This window comes from Anomalospiza imberbis, chromosome 2 (genome assembly GCF_031753505.1).
Source record: "Anomalospiza imberbis isolate Cuckoo-Finch-1a 21T00152 chromosome 2, ASM3175350v1, whole genome shotgun sequence".
Taxonomy (NCBI): Eukaryota; Metazoa; Chordata; class Aves; order Passeriformes; family Viduidae; genus Anomalospiza; species Anomalospiza imberbis.
In genome coordinates, this window is record NC_089682.1 from 103524374 (window position 1) to 103550209 (window position 25836).

Genomic DNA, 25836 nt, shown 5'->3' on the forward strand with positions numbered 1-25836 from the left:
GCTGCTATGAAGAAGATGAAATCTGTTCCTGCCAGAGCCAGAACAGACATTCTGGGGTTTATGGCCTCTGCTCTACTCTGTTCAGAAGACTGTAGGATGACTCTAAGACCCTTTTCTCAAACTGAGAAAATTAATTAACAACATATCACTATATATATATATGTGACTACAGTTGCCTCTCCTCTTCATGCATAAAATACTGGATTGTGCAGATTGTGCATAAAATACTGAATTGCAGTCATCATTCAATCTTTCAAAAAGATTCTGAGCTTCTTCCAAAAATCTTTACTAGCATTTTAGTTTTCATTACTCTAATTGTGTCAGTAAATCTTGTTGCCTTGGTTTTTTATATCCCTTTTCCATAAACTTTATAAACATGCTAACAATTTCATACTACTTTTTGGACAAGTTCACTGTACCTTATCTCCACTATAAAAGCATCATTCATCTTTTATTTTTACCTTTCAAATGTATTTTACCTATTGAAAGACATTTTCCCTTTTCTGTGACTGTTAATTTAATTAACTTGGTAACAAGACAACTAGTTTGTATTGGTTTTGTTGATTTGTTTTTTGTTGTTTTTTTTAATAGATCTACATATGGTATAGCTATATCTGCCCTTACATATTGTCTTCAGCATATCTTGTGGTGTTCCAGGCCATTTTGAACTACAACACGGCTTTTAGACAGCCTGAACACCTGAAGTTCATCCTCTGTAGGCAGCAGTAAGGGAGGAGAACACACAAAAATTCTTGGTACTGTGATCTTTCCCCAGTAGTAAGTGCAATTGTGACCATGCCATCTGGTCATTCACCTTGGGATCCTACAGTAGTTGACCTTCTTTGATCAGGGCAGTTGTACAAGTTAATCTCCAAAGGTGCCTTCTAACCTCAGCTTTTATGTGACTCTGTTACACTGTGCATGAGGACCTAGAAAGCTAGAAGTGTTTCTGTATAAATAATACAGGAACACTGAATGGAAATTTTTTTTCCTTCACTTGACAACTTCTTAAAAGGTGTCTGAGGCACCAATTACTTGCGAAAACCTTATCTTCTCCAAATAGAATATACTTATAAAAAAACCCTGTATTTATTTCCTGCTATGATTTCAAACATTGTATCTGAAAGTTTCTAGTTTGGATTTGTTCTCTGATTCTTATGTCTTGTATTTTATTACCTGCTGCATTTCCTCTGCCCTATGATTCCTCAGATTAATCAAGGCCTTTTTAAAAAGCTTTGAGATTAGGGCCTTCCATTCTTCTGTGGAAGAGTATTTAGGGTGATAGACACCGCATTTAAATGTTGTATAATTTTAAATCTCTTTTCTTCTAGAAGTATTGTGTAAACAATCTCTGGTCCAGGCAACGTGTTCATTTTATTAATTTTTTTAAATTAAAATAATTTAATTGATAATTAAATTGATACTATTGATATAATTGAGAAAGTTTTTGAGACTTATCTTCATAAAGATGAATCTTCCTCTTTAAGGGATATTATTTGATATGATTTGATATGATTTAAGGGATATGATTCTGCTTTTTGTATAGATCCTTCTTCTGTTGTGGTTGAAGAAAATTTTATTCCGAACAATTTTACTGTATGGCTTGTCTCACATGCCTTATTATTTAAGTTAAAAAGTCTATTCTCTGTCCGCTTTATTTTATAAGCACTGTTTCATATTTTTGATGATCTTTCTTTTTCCTTCTGCAAGACTATGCGTTACTGTTCAGTTTGTTTGTTTTTCCATCCGACTCTACCTATTTTGTTTCGTGATACACTCTTGTTCAAAGTCTCTAACATGCTGAATTAAAAGTTAGTTATCACTAAAGTGTAATTTGATGGGGAAAACTTATCCTTTCCACAAAAGAACAGAATTTGAATACTTTATGTCTATGTTCCACTGAACATTGGATTCATCCTGGTGTTTTTAAGAGTTAGATCAAGATGTGCTTTTCCTCTTGAGAATACTTTAGTGAGTTTCTCAAAGAAGCATGGTCCTTAAATGTCGAGTTTCTTTAGCAGTAGTGTTTTTCTCTCTGTACAGGTCAACAGGTAAGGACTGTCTTCTGTATGTCTGCGGGTTTTATGACACAAGAGTAAGAAAAAATTCTATCCCACATACCAGTAGCCATAATTCAAACAAAGTAAACCAGCAATACAATTTTCATCATCAAAGTGATATTCACGTCTCATTACCTCTGTTGTATGAAGTTTATCATGCATTCTGAGCCAGTTGTCTCCATTCTTTTTAATGGCAACAATAAGAAAAATATATAATTCCCAATTATACTTCACCTTCCTTGAAATGAGAAGATGGATTTTGTGAAGTTTTTATTGTCTCCCTATTCTATCACAGATGCATAGATTAATAGTTTGGATTTTCTTGTCTGACATTTTAACCTCAGATTTAAGTATCTGAATTCAGGAGACAGACATCCCTTCACTGGGGAGTAAGTTTTCTCACTACAGTTGCAAGTTTTCTCACTACAATTGATTACAAAGAGTCATTAATAGCTTGCAACAAATGAGACATCAGTCATCCTGGCCGCAGTCCAACAATGTAATTAAGACCACGCTTAGCATTAATCAATGGAACTGACTTCAGAGAAACTACTCACAAACTTAATGTTAAGTAAGTATTTAAATATACAGGGAATCAAGTGTTAGAAAAAAGTAAAATCTGGACTTCAGAAATTCAGTAGACAGTAGCAAGTAAATGTAAGAATGTAGCACAGCTACATATTAAAAGACAGGTAGAATAGAATTTAAAATTAATAAAAGAACCAAACCACCTCCCCTCACCACACAGTGTCAGATTCAGTGTTGGAAATAATATTTTTAAATGCTCAACAATAAATAATTGCTGTTCCAAAATTAGAAACATAAACAGATCTAATGGGATCTTCATGGAGGCTATGCAAAGGCAAAAGTCCATGTCTCATACTGCATGATAAAAGGGACACTGAGAGGGTATCTGTGAGAAGTTACTGCCATTCCTTAACTGAATTTTAAAAAATTTAATAAAGGGCAATAGGGACAAAGTCAATAAAACAAAAGTGCTGGGTGCGTAGCCATAGCTGGAGGTACACCGGTTAACCATAGCAACTCTTCTTATTTACCCTTTCTATTGCATCAGGCAAATACATATTCATAAAAGATTATACACATTCAAACATTTCTTTGAACCCGTTTACATGCTCCAGGAACTTTTTAGTGTGTCATCTCCTATGGGCTACCCTTTTAGAGCATGTGTAGCAATCTTGGATGTGGTTTTGTGGGTCATGTGTCACCTCCTCACAACAGCCCCCTGTTCTGTGGTTTCAGCAGGTGACAGTTGTTGACAGTCCAAGTGTCAGTAGTAGGGGTCCTCATCACGCCTGTTCCTCAAATTTTATCTGACCATGCAGACAGTTTAGCTATTTCAGTCATTGCAAGTTAACCACAGGTACTCAAAATCAACATCAGCTAATTTACGAATGTGTCTGAGTTATTTAAAATATTGCCAGTTAGGTATAAAAATAAAACCATTAGTTATTATTTCACAACTCTAGCTACTTTTGCAAAAGTCAACATTATATTATAATGCACAGTACATAGCATCCACTTTAATATTTGTAAAAGCCAAAACTATAAATATGTGCTTATTACAGCATCTTTGAACGAGTAGTAGATGGAGACTCACAAGATGCTTTTTGTTGAAAAAAAAAAAAAAAAGAAAGAAAGATGGAATCCTGGTGAAAAAAAACTTAATGGGAGCCAACAATGAGTTGGCTCATAAAGAGTGATCATGAGTTGGCAGCACATAAAGATAAAAGCATCCGAGGATACATCATAAAAAGATTTACCAACAATTGAAGGAGGATTCTTCCTCTCTAGTCAGCTCAAGTGACACCAGATTTGGACTGCTGTGTCCATATCTTTGTTCCCCAGTACCGAGAAAGCATTGAAAAACTGGAGAATGTCCAGTGCAGGACTACCAAGATAATCAGATTTTGGAGCAACAACAATATGAGGGGAGGCTGAGGAAAAGGGATATGTTTATTCTGAAAAAGAGAAGGCTCAGAGGAAAACTGTTATCACTGTCTACAGCTTATTAAAGAGAGCGTATAGAGAAGTTAAATTCAGATCATACTGAGGAAGAATGCAAAACATCAAAACCAATCTGTATCAGACTTTTTTTTCACCATGTGAGTTATCAAACAGGGGAACAAGCAACCAGAGAGTCCAAAGAATCTCCATCTTTGGAGATATTTAAGACTCAAATGCACAACACCATAAGCAACTTTCTGTAACTGTGACATAGCTCTTCTTGGGCAAAGAATCTGTCTAGATGACCTTCAAAACTTCTGTTCAAACCTCAACTATTTTGACTGTATCCTACTTGCATAACTGAAGTTATGATTCACTAAAAATCCTCAGATTAATAGTTTATGACTGGACATAGTATATTTCTTGACCATGTAGTTACTACTGTCTATGCAAGAATAGCACATATTACCACATTGGCTTCTTTTATAGTATCTGTTACCCAGAAAGACTCTAAATAGGTGGGAAGAATTGATATTAATGTATAAGAGAATTTAAATCTCTCCATGGGAGACATATGAGCAGCCAGTAGGTAGAATGAACATATTTAAAAGTTGTTAATTATTGGAGGAAGGAAAAGAAAAATGACATGACCTTCTCTTTGACCATGTAGATCTTTTACTGTAGCAACTGAATCAACTGAGTAGTAGGTGTACATTGATTGCATAAAACAAGGGATTAAATAAGGATATACCACTTGGAAAAATGTTAGCTCAAAAGTTGGAATAGTTAGTGCATCAGGATGTGACTAGTGACAGCAGAAATGGACATTAGACAAAAGAGATTGAACTGACACATGTATACATTTTTCCTTACTATTTAGGCACATAACCAAAATACCATGCAACAGACTTGCTTCATTCTGGGCATGAAGCCACAGTAGATCCAATTCCAAATCTACCATCAGCATCTCCAGACTAAGCATTTTTACTGCTGCAGATATTTTAAATTATGGATGCATTTGCTAAGGTATGTCAGAGGGAAATTAAATAAAACTGTCATTGGCAGTGACTAATATGCTATTGTTTCTGTTTTGGCATGACTTGGTTTGGTTAGCCTTTTTTCATATTATGTTGTTGTTTCAATAATCAAAAGATAAAGTCATCTTGAAAATAAGTCTTGAAATTAAGACATGAGGAGGCTTAAAAAAGAGAACACCTCCATAAAATTGGGTCAACATGAAGACAAATTCAAGTGAAGCGTTTGTGAGGAACAACTTTTATCAGCAAGTTAAGGGTACAGAAATATTATATTCCCCCACTTTTCGTTAATTGTGAAGGATTTTTAGCATCAATTTATAACTACTATTTTCTTCATATACTTCTTTATAACTAGGAGAAAAAATACTTAACTGTTAATATTTTCTCCCATTTCAGAGAAGAAAGATAACTTCTGCCAGAGGTCGTTTTTTTTTTTTTTGTTCGTTTCATATGACCTACTAAGATTCTAGGAGAGGAAAAAACCTCACTTTAAGAAGTTTCATCTATTACACAAATCATTTTGTTCTTCTCAATGCCTCTCAGTTTTTCAACATATATTTTTAAAGACAAAAATAACAAAATTATATTCAGAATTTGAAATCTAACAATACCTACACCGTAGTACAAAGTAAAACCTCTGCACTTATTCTGCCTATTTATTTCCTATTTTAGATTCAAGAGTAATGTTAGTCAACACTATCTTAAGACTTCTCAGCTGTATAGACAAAACTGATGTTTTGGGGTTTTTTTTAGAATCCCAACTGTTTTGAAAGTCTGAGGAAAGGTTTAGAAGTCATGAATGAGAGTAAGAAACTGACTTCCTTTTTCTGGTTCATTTACCTTTAGGTTTTTACTATTAAACATTGTCAGAGACTGAAATAGTTCATGACTCAAGGATTGATATAAAGTTTTGCTCATTATAAAAAAAAATGTATAAAGAAGCTACAACCAAAGAAGCCTTCCTGAAGATACCTGACCAGGACTTTAGACTGAAAGTCAAATTGCTGAGATTAAATAAAGGGAAAATCCATTCTTCAGTCACCTGAAACAAACAAGTAAGCAAGGAAAAGAATGTGAGCCAAACACAACAGCCATTCTAAGAATCAGCTTTTTCTGGCTTCGGGGTTGGGGAGGCCATAACCCACAGACCATTTGCTGGGAGCAGATTTGCATAGATTTCTCTCCCAGCTGAGGTGGGGAGGAGGAAGTCTCCTTCATCCACATGACATTTTTGTGAGAGGCAGCTGAGGGGGTGCCTTAATCCATCAAAGATTAAGAATAATAGATCCCCCCAAAGTACCCCCAGAGTCATTACTAAGTCCTTGCACCACAGGACAGCATGTGATGCAACAAATCTGGAGTCTGTTGTATGAGACAATTGCAAAGGTCCATGCTCCCAGGGAGGTGCCTGGGTATCAGATTCTATGCTTTTGGGGGACATTCACCAGCAAGAAGAACAGCTAGAGAGGAACAATTGAATATCGCTGGGATCCACAGAGTGGTGATATTTTCCTTATTCTGCCTCTGTCAACTCCCTTCTATTCCCCCCACCTATTTTCTTTTTTTTTTTTTTCTTTCTTTCTTTCTTTCTTTCTTTCTTTCTTTCTTTCTTTCTTTCTTTCTTTCTTTCTTTCTTTCTTTTTCTTTTTTCTTTTTCTTTCTTTCTTTCTTTCTTTCTTTCTCTCTCTCTCTCTCTTTCTCTCTCTCTCTCTCTCTCTGTCTCATATTTACTATCAAATAAAACCCATGCTATTGTCATGGGAATATGGAATATGATCTCGTTTGTGCCTTAATTCGGACAGAGGCATTTCAAAGAACTTCAGTAACTGGATCATGACAGACAGATGATACAGACCAGTCTTTCTCACAGGACCTACTAAAACCCTTTCTACTATTTGCAATGTTTCTCTCATCTTCCTGTATGATGTTTTGATTTAATGTGGAGCAGTAGGTTATCTCAGCCTTCTGTTTCTCAAGCAACTGGAAAGAGAAAAGGGAAAGAAAGATAATACAAGAAGAGAAATATGAATGCAAGAAGTCAGGAAACTTGTCAAAATGATATGAAGTTCATTTTTATAGTTTTAGTTAGGAAGAGGGACCACCTATCTTGCCTAAATTTGGCTTACATTGAGTACAGCAGAGGGTTACTGGAAGTGTGAGATAGTGATGAGTTTTTTGGTTTGCAGCTAACTCCAGACCCACCCACCAATTTGTGCTCTGGCACAAATATGTGTTCATCAGAAGAGACCATCCCTCCATCACTGATTTTCAGAAAAGTCTCTGTTATGTAGGCATGAACCGGTTCTTGTTATGTCTTTTATTTTAGATATAGTAAATTATGTTTTCTTTGAATGGACTTAGCTTACCAAATGATCTGATTATCTCTCTTTTCTAGCTATTACTTTTCACTGTATCAGTCCCTTTTATATGTACAAGTGTTATCAGTAGAGATTTATAATTCTGTCCAATTTTTCAATTAACAGCAGTGCAAGTAGCCAGGGCACAACTGAAAAATCCCCACCATGTGGTGTTCCTTTTTAGATAAATAGTTATTTAGATAAACAGTTAACTGTTCTGTTAACTGTTAAATAATTTTAATAATCTTTTCACTGGACAGTGTTACTAAGCAATCAAATAAGTATATGACAGCCACCTGCTTATAAAAAAATACTATTGATCTACAATGTATCTGCATGATTTCTTTGCTAACCAAATCTGTAATCTTATCCATGAAGAAAATTAGACATTTTTGTGGATTTTTTTAGCTTGAAACCTAAACTGACTGGTAGTAGTTACATTCATATTTTTAAACTCTGTCAGACAAATCAAAGGGTCTCAGCTAACAATTCAAGTTTTTTTCTCAGTCCTCCCTCATTAAGCAAAATACTGTCATCTGGCAGCATTGGTTACCCTGACTGGAAATTGTATTGATGTGATTCTCTGTAAAACTACGTTGAAAATCCATTTACTGGTCTTTTTCTTCTCATCATTTCAGCTGCACTGTGCTTTTCAGAAGAATACTTTTTGATTGCAGAGATTTATGATGTAGTGCAAGACAGACTGTGTGTTTTTCTTGTTGGGCAAGGAACAACAAAGTGGTCAGGGTCTCTCAGGTCAGGACTTGGCAGCCAGGTGCAGGGCAGCTGAGGAGCACTGGCACAGTTTCCACCCCAGCTCCAGGCATAAGTCACATCCCTGGTATGTAGACCAGCTGAGGCCCAGGCTGGGATGTGGGCCTGTGGACTGGGGTCGGGATCAGACTTGGAGAGGGGACCCATGGTCCCTGCACACAGGATGGCCTGGCAGGGCCATGGAAGTGGGGACAACTGCAAGCCAATTCAACACCTGGTGATGGGGCATGTCAGCCCGTGGGTAAAGCTTTAAATTCATATTAGCAATACCACAGACATGAAAAGGCAGGGTAAGAAGTGTCAAGTAAAGGGAGAGAGCTTATGGAAATATTTTTTCCATATCTCTATGGAACAAACCTTCTTGCCAGTATCAAGTCAGATGGTTGTGTATTTTTACCCAAACCCAAAGGGAGGAGACTTGGGCCCTGATGTAAATTCTTCTCTTAGCCATGTTCACACAGCAGCGCTATCTATCAAAGAGATGCTCCTGCTTCAGTTCTGGAATGTCAATAGTAGAGATTGAATTTTTAAAAGGAAGGGAGGTGGAAGGAATGCGCCAGTGGGAATGAATGGCTGCAAGCAGAGGCAATCAGTTCTGCTAACAGGACAAAGCTCGCTCAGAACTACTTTAATATTTCCTCCGAGTATTTCCTAGCAGGACTGTATCAGAGTTGAGATATGTGGTGAAACTCCATGTAGCTGAGACTAAGGGATAACATAATGCTGTAACTAATTCTAGAAAATGTATCAAGTATACCAAATATTTCCATTATACAATAAAAATGGGAGCTCTAAATCAATATATGGAAAAAAAATTACTTTATATTAATTATCTAATTTTTATGACATTAGAATTAATAAATAACAAATAAAATCCAAAATTGCTTCTATTTGTTGAAATATTTTCCAAATTATTAAAGGTTTGGAGAAATTTCCATGTTTATTTTTTTATAAAAAAACCAAATGATTTGGTGAGAAGCTATTTAAAATGTATCTGATATCATTATATTATTGATCAATTTCATCATCCCAAAATATCTTCACTCTCATAGAAATTTCCTTACCTCACTTGTTTGAGATGCACAAATTCATTGCTATAATAATTAAATTCTGTGCCTTGGCAGGTTCTCTGGCAAATGATTCAATGTGATAATTTGCAGAGAATCTAAGATGACAATCAAGTCATGTTCTTTTTTTGTCAGAACTTCAGAACTGCAGCTCTGCCAATGTGATTGTACAGACAACAAACACACATGCAAATAAAAATTATATCCATGCAAACCATTCTATTTTTTTTAAACATTTCTTCCCACCTTTAAGGAATGTGAATTCATAACTGTACTGAAACTTGCTGTAAGACTGTACTAATTTTTTACATAGGTTGTCATGAACATGATTAATTTCTACATTTAGGAAGTTTGTTTAGTCTTCCTTGTCAATAGTGTTATTTGATCAAGAGTCCATTTGCTTTAAGCGTAATTATGATGAAACTGGTTTTCACTCATCTCCTCTTGCCTTAGGTAACAATAAGACTGCTTTATTTATAATTGTTACTAATTTAACTGGGTCTTGAAACACTGCTGAAATAAAGAGCACCCTTTGGCATTATTTCCTTAGCTCTGTGTCAAAATGCTGAACAGTACTTGCAAACCAATTTGTATTCTAATTATGCAACTTGGGAACGACCTTGCAAGGTTGATATCTTGCCAGTATTTTAAAGGATTTATGTAAATGTTTTCCATATATGAAGCTGGAGAAAACTACACAGTTGTTTAAAAAAACATCTTGTATATACATGAAGGCAAATTAACCTCTAAAGTGTCTCCATCAAATGGAATAGCTGTTTCAGGAGAAGCATTTATTTTTTTATAAAATTAAAAGTAATAAGTTTATAAGTAATAAAAACCCCCAAAACATGAAACAGAGAACTCTTTTGTTAATCCTACTTTTTAAATCTGGAGAAAAACATTTTATTTCTATTTCATGAAAGCTTCCCTTAAATTATTTGACAGATGGTAATTGATTTACATGTGTATTCTCTGTACTGCTGTATTCTTCTTTGAGTGTAAGTGAGTAATGTGGATTTTCTGGAAGAAAGGAGACTGCTTCTCTCCTGAGGAGTAACTATGCCTGTGAGTAAGAGAAAGCACCACAGATTGCACAATATGGCAGTAACAATGAGGAGCCCCTGCAAGAAAATGCAAGACTGCAGCTGAAAAGAATGCTGATAAGATCAGGAAACAGAAAGTAAAGGATCAGAAGAAATGGAGGAAATCCTCCTATGAACAAGAATTGCACAGTTAGCTCCCAGTTAGTCACTGAGCTGACTGAAAGAAACTGAAATTAGCGATGCAAAAACACAGTAGGCAGGATATGGACTGTTTTCAAGCCCTTTTTATGGTTTTGTTTTGTTTGTTTCCCCCTCTGTGCTGTTTCTGTGCTGTCCTTCTTGGTCATTTCAAGATTTGTCATTTAAAATAGAAATTTTGTGCATCATTTTTTTTTCTTTCAACAGGTAGATGACAGTTATTGTTATTGCTAAAATTGTACTTACTTACTGGATTTTTTCTCCATTTTTCTGACTCTTATCCTTGTATTCTCTCAAAAATTTTTCTTATTGATCTTCATCTCATCATGCTCTGGCCTGAAACTGAACAGACAGTTTAGAACAAGGGCTAGATCTGCTCTAACAAAAATCTGAAAATTCAAAAGGAGATTTCATTAGACAAAGTAAATACATTGTATTTTATTGAAGGCCCTCACAAATTTCACATTTTCCATTTTCAGAAGGCATTTGTGGCTACAAATAAGTTCATGCCAGTGATTAACTCTAGATGTGATTTCAACTAAGAAAGTTGAGCTGGAAGTAAAAGGAGTAAAAGCAGGTAAATTGAGCACCGGTGCATTGTTTTTTCTTAGAAATACAAAAGCTGACAGGTGGACCTCAGAAGTGAAAATCAAGAGTAGAATATAATTCGCCTTCTTACAACAACCTGAAAATCATTTAAATCAAATGTATTTTCTCCCAGTCTTGTCAAATGAGAAAGAAACATCCCCTTTGACACATTTACAGGTGATTAATATTGTATGGCTCATAAAAAACAAATTTATACTAGCAAAAGTTTCAGTGAGTAAGTGTATTTGTAATGTTTTTAAAAGAAAGGGGAGAGGTCTCTTCATTTTTGAAATGTCATTAACAGTCCACATTTTCATATTTTACATGCTGAACCTTCTGGCGAATTAAAGTGTTATGCAAGTATTGTGTTATCAGATGTCAAAGTAGAAAACACTTTTTTAAAAAAGAGATTAATATTTTCTTTAATTAGTTATGTTGAAGCATCTAAATATATATTTGTTTATAGTTATAAAATATGGGTGCAAATAAATATAGAGTTATTCATTACATGATAGGATGCTCAAAAATGACACTGAAACCGACAATTTGCAGGAGGCAGGTGTGCACACCAAGTTCTTGAAACTGAAGGATTAATCATGTTGCTCTCAAGTTAACTGATAAATGCTGGTTTTGAACCGTGGTCTCTCAAAACAGATAAAATTAAATACAGAGAGGAGATATTTTTGTGCCGTTTTAAGGGATATGATCAAGGTGATGTAAGAGAAACACCAGCTGTGCTCCCCTTTTGATCATCTACCAGATATAAGAAAATACAGATGTGCCAAGGTATGTAAGGGATGGACTTGCTTCAGGTCCTGCTAAGTTCCAGGTCAGAAGGCTTATGCTTTCACATATGAGGAAGGACAACACATTGACCCAAAATATCTTGGTGGATCCCCTGCTTCTGGGATCTCACACTGTTCACAAAATACAAACATTAACATAAGAGATCAAACAGTACAGGCTGTTTTAGCCTTAGCAAGATGATGAATTCAACCTCAATGACTTTTAATTTTCAAGGACAAACTATCAATACCTTCAATATTAAATGTTATACTGCAGTATATCTCTTCAACTAGTTATTTTAGAATATAAAAAAGTTCACAAAAGTATCTGTATTTAAAAAGTGGATTAATCAAAATTTTATAGAGCTTATTAACTACACATAATAGAAAACCATCAGAGATTCAGGAAGCAACCATTTCTTCTTCCAGAGCTCTTAACCTGTAATTATGATAAAATTTTAGCCTGTATCTTTATAAGAACACTATTACTAAAACTTAGAAGCTATCTGCCATGTTAGGTTTATCACTACCCTCAATTAAACTCCTAATTTATTTTAAAGTGTCTATTGTAACATTATATGTAACAAAAATTTGCAACAAGATTCTAATAAAATTATCTTTATTTTGCTTATTTTGTAGGTTCTCACGGCAATTTGGAGGGAAGTGTTCCTTCAGAATCACCTCAGAGTAAAATTGTGTTACAACTTCACTAGTCTCAAAATTTCAGCTATTTTAAGGACTTCCATTTTATTATAGTATTCCAGGTGCATACTTTAATTGTATTTTTACTCCTAAATTCAAAAATTGATAACTTCCAGATTACATTATTTAGACCCCCCTTTAATGATAAATCCAAGATAAATTTACTTCTGTCTACTTTTTGCCTTTTTGAGATCATCACCAACACCTTGTCTCTGTTGTATTACTCTATCACTCATGATTTTATTGCACAAAGTCTCACATCCATTTATTTACAGCGTCCCAGTCAAAGCATTTGACTGAATGTATAACTTTTTGTACTGTTCGGGAAGAAGTAGGAAAACAAGAGAAGTAAATATTTAAACAGAATATACCTCATCTAAGGAAAATTTGTACTTCATACATAAAATATTACCATTCCATGTTTATTCAGAGCCAGGAGAAATTATTATTAATTTGCTTTGAATCAATGACTCAATGATTTAAATCTGTGTGCTGAATTAGTAATTTTGTATCTGATTTGTAAAGTTCTGACAAATTAGGTGGAATGATCAACCTGTGTAAGTTATTGATCTCTGAGATGGGGATAGGGCTTTCCTATGCCAGATTAATATGAACATAGACATGCTTTATGTGGCAAAAAAATCTCCTGTTTGAATGTTAGGTTTCATTGGATCTAGTTTCAACTCCTTTGTATCTTGTATCTTATTTGCAGGTAATCTGACTATTTTTTAAATAGCTGTGGAACAAATGTCAATTTTCCAAGGTTGTTGCAGTCTGAAAAAGACTGTACTTTTGAAAGCATTTGGCAGTTTGCTCAAAAATGTACATATGTATTGTTTGAGGAAGGGAAAGGTTCTATAAAACCAGAGCCAGTAAATATATATAAGAACTTTGAAAATTTAAGAATAACCATTTGTAATTGATATCAATATTCTTCTTAAGGGTAAACATTGCTTTTTAGAAAATCTAGAGTTTTAAAACCTGATAGTGATAATAACATCCATATCACTAATAAAGATCAGGTCATGTATATAACATGGGATATGGAGAAAATGTATCACTTGCTCCAACCCCAAAATAAAGAAAAGAAAGTAAGCCTTTACGCCCAGATGTACATTTGTGCTTCTTACACAGGATGAGGTTACAGACACTCAAATTTTACTTTTTAATATTTGTGATGACTGGCATTGAACATATTTTGAATGACTTTAGATGTAAGGAAGTTAATTTTTTTGTCTTTTGTGAAGGTGAATTTACATGATATCTATTTAGTATGATGGGTGTGAGGAATGGGGTGGCAGGCTAGATAGCAAAGCTAACAGTGCTCTCTCCTTGTCTTTTCTCCCCTCTCTGTCTCAGACACATGCAAACCTTATCTGTGAAATGTACAAGATCATGCTATTTAGAAGGAATTAAGAATGTTAAATAACATCTATTTGAATTTATATTTCTGAGAAATGTGTTGTAACAACTACAGGTTTCTTTGCCAGATCATGCTTGCATCTCAGTGAAATGCCATACCTTGTTACTCTGAACATGAGGTTATATCTGCTATAAGGCCCAGGCTCAAAATAAGAAAAATTGTTATTTTCCTTCAGTTTGTCTCCCATTCTATTTTTGCCTCCCTGTGCATGATAGAAAATACGTTAAATAGAGGGTTTCTTTTGTTGTATGTGCAGATACAAGAAATGCAGGAACAATTTAAGAGGAAAAGTGTCACTTAAACTTCCTCCTTCATTTTAGTTCCAGAGAGCATCTTGTATGCTGGTTACCTTATGTGCTTCACTACTTAGAAGCTTCTTCAGATTCACTGACATTCACTGTATGTAATTTGTGATGTGCTTTGGGATGAAAAGTGGTTTATAAATGTAGGGCATTGTTGCATCGCGGTTTGGGGTTTAGGTTAGGGGTTCTGATCTGTTAGCTAGATGTTCTGTGTACTCCCGCGTACCCCCGTGTCTGTTCCCCTTTCCCCCCACCTGTTCACTCCAGGTCCCTGGCTGTTAGAGCTTCCGCTGTGACCACTCTCCATCCTGCCCGGAGGGTTCAGTGCCCCTCACTCCTAATTCCCATCCCCTGTTCGCCCCAGAGCCCGGGGTCTGTCCCAGTCTTGTCCCCGTTGGGTGCCGTGGTCCACGTCATCACCACGGCACCTGCCGCCATTGGGCGGGAGGGCCCCTGTTCTCCTCGCTCTCTCCCCGATATAATACCACACCTCAGAGTGCCCGATGCCGTTTTCCTCACGCACCAGCTGGGAGCGGGTCGCGGTGCCTCAGTGCAGCTCCTCGCGGCAATAAAGGACTTTCAGCCTTCCACGCGTGGGGAATCTGGACGTTCCTTCACTCTTTACTGGTGTCTCTCGCTCGTAGTGGCGAGGAATCTGCTGGCACCCCTGCCCAGACATCGGCACGGAGCCGAGTCTGGAAACGTGCGGTGACCCTGGGTCCCGGAGGGATGCGGTACCACTCTAGGTGCTGGAGCTGCCCGGGGACCAGGAAAACACAGAGAGATGCCGCGGGGCATTATTACAGTGTACACTGCTTGACTGGAGAAGCTTCATCAGGAAGATTGTTTTATTGGGTTATCTACTAGGTAACTGTGATTTATTGTAATGATAATGACGAGCAGTCTTTAAATTGGACAGTAGTGGCACAACTGCAACCTAACGGGAATAAAATTACATAGCACCAAATTAGGTAATGTTGATTAACCATGTACTAAATGGATATAAAATTATAAGCTCTGGCTTCTTAGTACACTACATTTGCAATTCAATATTAAAGGCTATATTTTCCAAGATTCTCCAGAGGTTTTACTAACTGCAAGAAGTTACTGCATTATCATATTTAAACCTCTGCATTTTAATTGCATTTAAAATATTTAAGTCATTGTACCATCTCTAAGTTAAAAGTCATAGAAAAAGTGCTTTGCTATGCATACTTTATATATACTGTTGTAGCAGTTGCATGGTAATTAAGACCTCAATTCTGCAAAGCTATTAAGGGGAAAGACTCACTTTTCTTGTCACTTCTAGATGACAATTCACGCATTTGAAGTTCGTATTTGCGTATTATGATAAGAAGCCTTTGGATAATCAGATGTCATATTCCCCCTCCCACTGAACCACTACACCAACACAAACTTCTTTCTCTCACTTGTGCATAACACTCCCTCTTTATAATTACCCTAACAACTCATTTTAAATGGCCTTAGTAGCACAGCTACTCTCTCTTTGCTGACTTCCACAGAGGATGCTTAAGAAAAAGGTCACTAAAAACAGACAACAGATTGTACTATGTATTCTCTGGGATACTAAACCAAAGCCAAAATCTTGTCCCTTTTTACTATCACCTGTCCTTATGGACACCAGGGGAAAAAAGCCTCTTACTGCATTTCAGACTTCAGCAACAAGGCCATGTTCTGGTAACTGCTGATTTTTTTTATTCTCATGTGAGAAAAAGAAATATATCTAGGCAGTAAAAGTAATTCTCTACTTGGTACAATGGAAAAAGGCTCTTGTATGGTAGTGAGGAAGCTGAGACATGTGTTGACAAATTAGAAGTTGCTGCTACAAATGCAGCCATATGATAAGGATTTACTTGCAGATGAAAGAAATAAAGCATCTAGAGAGATTTCTAACTGTGTGACAGATTTCGAACTGTATGAGAGATTTCTAATTGTGTGACAGCATCCATGGAATCTTCTCACGTAGTAGTGAAAGACTCTCTTCATCCTTCTGTATACCACAAGAACTTGAAAAATGTATTCCAGGTGTCTCGGGGTCTGTGTCTCTGTGAAGTCTTGATGACCCCAAGATTGTAAAAGTCCTTTTTCTCCAAGCCCAAGCCGCCAAAGAAGGAGTCTGGAATGCTTCCGATTGCATTTTCAAGGTTGTTTATTTTTTCTTATCTAAAACGTTCTCTCTCTGACCTCCCGAGATCCGCTTAGTACAGAAGCCATAGCAGTCTCTGCCGAACCTCGGGTGACTCCCACATTATATACTCAAAATTATGTGTTACATGTTTACAATTTCTCACCAATTCCTATCATCTATGTTGGACAGTGTGTCCCTATCCTAAACCAATAGAAAAGTGTCATCATCACACCAAGACATGGAGGACAAGACAAAGGAGAAGAAGGCTAGGACACACCCAGACTCCTGCATTATTTACCCCTGAATTACGTTCTAAAAAACCCCAAAATTCTACTTTTCCACCCTGTGTCAGTTCACCTATTACACTACTCAAACCCTTTTGTCTTGTAATTCCTCATCCAGAGTTGGCAGTTTTCCATGCGCTAAAATCAAAGCCACAGCTGTTTTTTACTTCTTGCCAAGGTCTCCAAGACCCCTGCCAGGGTCTCGAGACAGCCAGGGCAGCCAGAGGCATGTCCTGGACTCTGACACAGGTGCTCTTCTGGAGTACCTATTCATTCTCATTGTTACTCAACTGGGAAATAAAAATTGCCATAGATTTCGATAAAAATGTTAGATCTTAAACTGGTGCTGGAGAAGTTTAAATAAATAAGGCATCTAGAAACATTTATTTATCAGTCTGAAATTAGCATTATCAGAATTTTATATTTCTGATGTATTAAGACATAGTAAAAAGAAAGAAAAGTGGCTTACAAAGAGAAAATTATATTACTATTCAACTGCACAAATCTAAAGTTTTAAAGATTTATATTTAAGCCTGAGCTAATAGAATTCTCTGTTCTTAAACCAGATGAAGAGAAAAGAGAATACACACTTACAGGTATAATAAATTTAATCATAAGGTCTTAAAAATTTGTGCAGATGCACTTCACTTGAGCTATTGATAGTGACATAGTTGCGGAGGGAGAAACCCTAATACCTACATGTCTATATTCAGGCTCTTCTGTGATTCAATAGTACTTTTGGTTTGTTTTGTTTTATTTTTATTATACTTAACTTATGGAACTCCAAAGGTTCAAAGTCTTTGCTTAGTATCCTTGTAATACTTTACTAGAATAAGTAAAGGATGCAGTACATTCTGTAGCAGCATAGCATCATAGAATCAAGGTTGGTAAAGACCTCTGAGATCATTGACTCCAACCTTTGAACACCACCATGCCAAATAATCCACAGCACTAAGGGCCTTGTCCAGCCATTTCTTGAATACTTTCAGGGATGGTGACTCCACTACCTCCCTGGGCAGTTCCTTACAATGCTTAACTACCCCTTCAGTGACAAAATTCTTCCTGACGTCCAACCTGAAACTTTAACAAATATAGCAAAACTACTTCACAGTGGTAGTAAACTAACATTAGAATATGTGTATGTAAAGCCAAAAGAAATGAACAAATTGTTATGGATTTTGTTAGCAGTCTCTGTGGAAGAAAACTGTTGAACAAGAGATATGCTCTTTTTCCTGAAGCAGTGAGTCCACACATGCCAGAAGGTAGTGTCACTGTAACAATTACTGCTTTATGGCATAAGAATCATAGAAGACAGAGGCAAGGACACCTTTCTACCAAACTCATATTATGTAGAAATATGTCAAAACACAAGAACCTATGAGTCGTTTGATACCTGATGATTACTTTTGGTATATAATACCATCCACTGCATCATCAGTAATGAAGAATTAACCAGTTAGATGTTCTTTTCTTCTGTGGGAGATGGAATCTTGATGGCAGGTCTTCCTCTCTTTTTAAGGGAAGCTGCTGTCTTTCAAATTGTGAATACAGCAGGCCCAGGAGTCAAACTACACTACCTTCTACATATATATGGGAAATCCATTACAGACATTATCAGAATATGTATATTTGGCAAGACAGTGAAGTCATCCTTCACCTCATCCTGTTTTCAAAGCAAGTTTTCAGATCATCTTTTCAGATTGGCAAGCTTTTCAGATATTAGCTTCAGTGAGCTAATATCTCAAGTATTCCCTAAAAATTCTGTACAGGAAAAGGTTAACTATATCTGAAATTATCAGGAAAATAAGACTGTAATAGTTTATACTGAATTTTTCTGTATGATGAGGAAGTATATATGTCACCTCATGCTGAAGCACAGGCGTGTGCTAGCCAAAGCAGTCAAGCGGCAACTTTTCGGCACACTTTCTACTCATTTTGACAGATTTTGTAGCCGGGTTATCAGGAGTGAGAAGTCAAGATTAAAAAGGTGTAGATCTTCTTAATAATACATCTGCTCAACTAAGATGGGTTGGATAAATAAATAATGTGAACAAGACTATGGCTGGTTCAACAAATAAAGGAAAAGAGTAAAAAGAACCAGCTTCTAAATGATTCATAATGTTGTTCTTAAGCTTTCTTTAAAGGTACTTGGTGCAAGCCTATAAACTACAATGAAAGCTGACTTATTTGCAAGAATGAACACAAGTCGCAGCCATGTTACTTCTTCAACTGTTGTCCATCAACCACTTTGAAGATTTTTTACTAAAAATATGTCAGTAATACAAGAAAAAATCAGGAAAGAAAAAAGAAAAAAAATAAGAAAAAGGGAAAATCTTTTCTAAATAATATTGATAAATATATAATTTCCACAATCAATATAATAGTCTTATAGTATTGATCTCTTGGCTTTTTTTATTCTATTGAATAACAGGGGGTGTGCACCAGGATTTTGTAACTGTGGGGTTCTAGAGTATTTTGGTCTAACAGTGAATGATATTCTCTATAATCCTTTTCAATGCTGTGCTGTTATCTTCTCATATTTCTTAACTCTGATTGAAGTGCAGTTCTACACACTGAAACTGATGTCTAAGAATTTTGATTATTTTCTGACATACATAATTTCTCAATTCACAGTGTCCACATACTTGTTGCTTTGCTTTAACTACTATCTGAAGACCGAGCTCTTAATTTGCCAATGTAATAGATTCTCTGCAATTCAAGGGAAGGAGATAGAAGAGAAGCTTCTTTTACTGATCAAAACTTAACTGTCTTATGCCTTTAGTAATCTCTTTATATCGGAGTTATTCAGCAAAAATTTTTAATGAAATATAAAATCAGTAGAGTCAAACATTTCAAAAGAAAGGTTAACTTCATAACTCATGTGAATCAGTTATCATTATAATTTATTCTGGAATAATGTGCAATGAAGATTGCATTTTGCAATTGTTCTTCTTGATACTGTACAGATTATAATGGGGCATCTGACAATAGTTTTAAAAGCAAAGCATTCAGAACCTCACCTATTTTGTTTTATTTTATAGAATAAATTTGAGAGAGGTTGCAATAGTATCAGGTGTGGGCAGAAAATAAAAAGATGTTTGTTCCTTGGATTTTTTTACATTTATCAGTAGCTGTTTCATAAGACTGTGGCCATCTATGATTCTACCATAATATATGTATATTGACTGTCTGTCCAAATTTAGGAGGTGCATCTTTAGTTTAATATAGTGTCTCAAGGGGACAATACAATAAATAAAAATAGGATTTTGGTAAAGATAGGTCAGTCTTTGCCTCTGTTCTAATTAATTTAACACTTTTTCTTTTCATCTGTGTTATCTGATGTGCAAACCCTTCCATGGCATGATTTATCAAGAAAGAAAGAAAAGAAAGAAAAGAAAGAAAAGAAAGAAAAAGAAAGAGAAACCATTCTTTGCACCTTTAGAATTCAAACCTTGGTTTACAGTCAATTTTGATGTGAAATTAGTCTAGTCCAACTCATTATGCTACCAGCTGGAAGACCCTATTTTGTCAGTGAAGCATAGAAAATTGAGGTTGATGCAGTGAAAAATTGAGCTTAATATCCAGAAAATGTTCTACTTCTGTGTTGTTCTGTACTGCCTGGTGCAGAATTCATGTTGACTATGCAAGTATTTGTTAACCTGTCATTTTGGTAGAACATGAGGCTATTAATCTGCCCTTCTTGTAACAGGATGGGCAATTCAGATACTATAGTAGTGCAAACATGGGAGAACTATCCATAGATCTAGATAAAACTGGGATTCACATTAAAAACAGGAAAAAAAAAAAACCAAACAAACCCAAAACAGAAGAAGTGAAAATTTTCACCATTGAATCTGCCTGTTAAAATATTCTTTACCTACCTTTATATTTGGATTTGGGGTTATGGGATGGGATTCTCAGACATCTTGTAAAGACGACATGTATGAGAATGTAGATAGTAGACAGAGGCAAAGTTCCTCAGCTGTGCCTCACTTGCTCCACAGAGAAAGAGCTATCAATTTTTGCAGATGCATTAAAAATGCAGACGATAACTGACGTATTCTGGAAAATATATGCCAACACTTATGTGTGCCAGTAATAATCCTGTTTAGCTAGCATCATAAACATGGTGTCGATTTTACAAAGTGGTGAAAACATAAAATTAAAATGTGACCTTTGGTTACTTTGGTTATTTTTCTTGTTCTTATTACTTAAAATCATCTACTTAATGCAAGGCAGTTAGCTGGAGTATCAAATATGCTTTGTCATGGAGCTGCATCGGGGTTTTTCTCTGGTAGTTACTCTTCTTCAAAATAGTGTGCATGTTACTGCATTTTGGATATGAACAGTAAGAGAAACTGTCAATGCTACACTAATGTTTTAGTTATTGCTTAACGGTTCTTGCAAAGCATTGTGGTGGTTCATCCCCCCTGTTTCCTCCTTAGGACACTGTATAATCTCATGATCACTGTTCACACCAGGAACTTCTGGAACTTCATTTTTCATCCTCAGTCTTCAAAAAAAAAATTTAAAATGTATTTTAATCTGATTTTTCCTTATATGCTTCATTAATGTAATAAGTAATTGAGGGGACCTTGTAGCTGAACACAAGGTACAGCTCATGATTTCACAAATTTATATGAAACCTGGTTTTGCTAATACCTGTCATGATGATGTTTTGAGACCAAATATTGAGGCCTTCTCCATTTCTCATGCTGCATACATAGTGAAGCAGCAAGAAGTTGCTACTGACCAGGAAGTTGGGAGGTTACATTCCTGGGACAGCTGGCCCCTGTGGACCCAGTTTAGTTAAAAAATAATCTATACCATATCTTGGTTACCATTTGCATTTAATCACACACACACACACACACACACACACACACACACACACACACAGAATATTATGAGTTAGAAAGCACCCAAAAGGGTCATCAAGTCCATCTCTTAAATGAATGATGTGATATTCAGGAGTAAAAACTAGCAGGGAAGAAGGAGGAAGTGGAGGGCATTTCTGGCTTTGGAAATACCTGCTATATATGATGTAACTCTACTTTTCCTGGAGATGGCTAAATACATGACAGCTGTTAGGAAGTAGTGAATTAATTCCTTACTTTGCTTACTTGTCAAATGAACCTTTACCTTTACCTCTTCAAATGATTTTACCTCAACATATAAGGTAAACATTCACCCTTGTTATTCTCTTCCACATCCCATGTTGGAGAATGGACAAAAAACTATGTTGACTAGAAGAAAAAAAATAGTCAACTTGTTTTGATTAGCTGCCTACCAGGGTTAAATCACAACACTCTCCAAAAAAGAGGTAACAAAGTCCTTAATATTTATAATTCTTAAATGTATGAGAAGAAAATAGCATGTGGAATTCACTACTTTACTATCACCAAATATAAGACAAACTCATCTAAAGCACATCAGAAATGACATAACTTTTGAGTGCTACAGTTTTTAAGAGAAATTAAACATATAATTGTGTGGGAAAAGTATGTCTTCAATACCAGGAATTAATTTAAAAAATCACTATGAACAGTACAGTGGTGCTTAAATGTTAATGAAATGGTGATAAAGTTAAATTATTGATGAGTGCTAAAACCAGAGTCACAATAATAATGATTTTAACACTTAACTGTGAAATTTTTAGGTGAAAAAGTAGTAAATTTTCAACTACTCAGTCATTGAAAAGCATGAAAAAAGTTATAATAATATTCTTCTATTAATAATTTAGACAGGCCACTGACTGGTATACACAGAAAATCCATTTTGGATTTCAAAACCGTTGTCATAGAACTCTTGTGTTTATCAATTCCGGATGCAAACACCTATTAATATTATCATAATATAGTGAAACAGCACTTCTGGTACTCCTGGTTGAAATGGTAAGTCCAGATTTTATGAAGTACATGTTATCAAAATCCGTTAATTCACAATGCTACACTACATTAGCTCTGGAAGACTAGAAGAACTTACAGGCACTTTTTTCTGCTGATCTTTTATTAAAGATTTTAGTGGCTGAGCCATCAAACCAAGGCGTAATAATGTCTCAGGGCATACCAAAGCTACTGCTTCTTTTTTTTCTTGTAATTGAAGTTACACTGTGGAGGTGGACTTCTAGTATACAAAGCAGGGATTTTGGTTTCACCAGGTCTTCACATAATCCCATTACTACAAAGAGATCCATCACCTCACAGCAATTGCACCCATAGTACCTATTAGGAATAGCCTAACTAATTTAAATATTTGCTAAACAGACCTCACTGGGAAATTGAAATTTTATTTTCAGTGTTTTAATAGTTTCTTAAACTGCATAGTGGAAGAGTGTATTCACTCATTCACAATATCAGGCTGTAGTAATTTATATTTTTAAAACCTTTGAAGCTACAAAGTTTTAAGAATGGATGGGGAATATTCTTCTGGCTTGAAACTTTTTGAACACTTTTGATTTACTTATCTACTTTAAAATATAAACTATGCCTGACTTTTGCTGTACTTTCACATCTGTATTCATGAAATAATCTGGTTTCACTCAGCCTAGTTATTTTAAATCATACATATTTCCTTTGAGCTGAGAGCTTCTGCACCTTATTTATCCTAGTTTTATATAAAATAAATACTGTAATAACAACTTCTAAATTAAACACTGGGATAACATGTCCTTCACAGAGTCTATAATATAAAATTCACCACTAAATCCTTCTTTCAAGCACAAAATTCACTTAAATCAATGCCAATAATGTAACCTTTGATGTCATGTGTAATGTGCACAAAATTGATATTAAATATTTTGTTTAATGTTTTGAGGTATCCAGTTATTAAAAAATTACGTTAGGGAAAAAAGTGGTTTGTCATGACATTGAACTCCAAGCCAGGTTAAAGTCTGTGTTAACAAATTAGAGAAAAGTAATTACAGAAAAGTTTGATTAGATCTCATTTAACACTGTGTACAGTCTATTGTTACATTTTAGAAAAATGTCTGTTTGCTTTTTCAGACTACTTGTAACTCATGTTTGAAACAAAACCTCTTTAATGGAGCTTTTTTTCAAAATAATTTTTATACCTGGAATTTATTACAATTTTGTGTATGAAAGACACTTCAAGAGTTTTAAAAGTATTGTCTGTAGAGAAGTTTAAAATCTTTATTTCCATATTAGGAATGTGGATTTAAATAATTTATTCCTGGAAAATATTAATACAAAACTGATGGCAGTGTTTTAACAGAAGATGGAACAGTTCATATGTCAATGAGAGTTCCTCTATTAAATAATTGAATAAATAACTTTAGTTCTGTTAGGTGACCATTACTCTATCATAAATTAATATTTAGTACATACTGGAATAAACCTGAAGGCAGATATCAAACACTGGCTTGACAGCAATTGTGCAGATAGTCAGCATTTAGCATTGTGATAGCCCTGTAAGGTCACAGGGTTTTGATCTTATTTAGTTAATCTACTTCAACTATTTCAAACATTATTTTAAGATCTAATTATGCCTAGATAGTCTTTCATGGAAGAAACTGATTATTACCTTGTCTATCCAATTTTCATTTTAAGAATGCTTAAAATTTTACAAGTACTACAAGTACTGTTCTTTCTCATTTTGTAAGGATATACGACTGCTCAGCAATGAGAAGTTCTGTAGAATTTTATTTCTTTAATTTTTTTCTTTTTAATCTCTGAGTCCCAAAAAATAGGTGAAAGGGCATTCATGAGAAACTCTAAACCGAGCCACTTCCAAATCTGATTCTACTAGACACTTATTTTCCAATGTCTTTATTTCATTTCTTTACTCCTCCTTCTACTCCTTTTCTTTACTGCCTTCTCCTTTTCTCCTCTCTTTCTACACTTGCCTGTCTTAAGCTATATGCAGTTCTGTCCTTAGAATCAATGATAATTGAGGTGGAGGCAGTGTTGAAAACAGCCCCACTCACTGTATAATTAATATAATTATATTTTATATTATGCATATTATATCACATACACTGCATAATTAATAATTCATTTATAGTGTTTCCCATGCAATTAAGTTATAATTTATTGCAGGATTCATAGTTTCAAATTCTATGGTGTATGCACAAGGATTGATGAAAACTGGAGCAGTAAAAAGTTAGACATACTAGAATAACGAGAACAGTCAAATATGTGCCATAGTTGTTAAGCTAAGAATACTCATACTTCTGTCTGTCTCAATATTTATCTATTGATATATATATATAATTATCAGAAAGATTGGATTTTCCTCAATTGACACCCATTTCATAACTCTCCCATTAACTGGATTTTAAGTCTCTCATCCTAACAGACATCGGAACTCTAGGGTGTAATTTTCTTTCATTAGAGAAAGTGTGGGTTCTACATGTTTTCTACCCAGCAAGAACAAATGCAAGGATACTTTATAATCCTTACATACAGTTTCAAGAATTAAAGGCCCAAATTATCAAAGGTTATTTCAAATTTTGAAATATTCAAGATATTCCTTGAAATCCCATTTTCTTTTGCATATTCTAGTCATCACTACTCTCTACCCTTTGAGCAAGTATATTCAAGTTGTCTGCCCATCAGTGCACTCACGGTTGCTGCACATTAGCTGAAACACATGCATGGCTGACACATATTGCATTGCTTCCCATGGTTATGACCCATTGGGAAATATCAGTTATACACATTAACATAAAATTACTGAAAATAAACTCCAAACTGTGATTCTCCTCAAGAAAACAAGAGGTTTATCTTCACTTGTCTGTGATTTTCAGAAATACTGGTACTGGTTCAATAGCTTTCAAGATGAAGGAACACAAGTAATCCAGGACAAGTTAAGGCACTGTGCTTTCTTTAAGAGCACAGTAGTACTCAGCTTCTTATCAAACTGTATATTCACAACATCTTTATTGCTTTGGCATTATGCGTACCTTTCCAATTTATCTTGTTAAACACTGATTTAATAAAAGCACTTCATTAGATCAACCATTTCAGAAGCACATTGGTTTTATATCCCTCCTCATTTCTTATACTTTCATTATCTCTTTAGCATTTTCCTGTTGATTCAAATGAAAAGCTCTTTGACCTCTCCTTGCCTTGTAACTGT

The 25836-nt window shown here is 35.2% G+C and overlaps 1 long non-coding RNA gene across 3 annotated transcripts; it reads left to right on the forward strand.

Moving 5' to 3' along the window:
• Positions 1-6358: 6358 nt before the first annotated feature.
• Positions 6359-12562, forward strand: LOC137467224 (uncharacterized). Of its 3 annotated transcripts, none has more exons than XR_010995457.1 (4): positions 6359-6563; positions 7252-7352; positions 7549-7589; positions 12517-12562. It is a non-coding gene; the product is annotated as an uncharacterized lncRNA (long non-coding RNA). The 3 variants fall into 3 exon arrangements; XR_010995461.1 differs by lacking the exon at positions 12517-12562 and adding an exon at positions 12242-12509; XR_010995454.1 differs by lacking the exon at positions 12517-12562 and adding an exon at positions 8061-8417.
• Positions 12563-25836: the final 13274 nt, after the last annotated feature.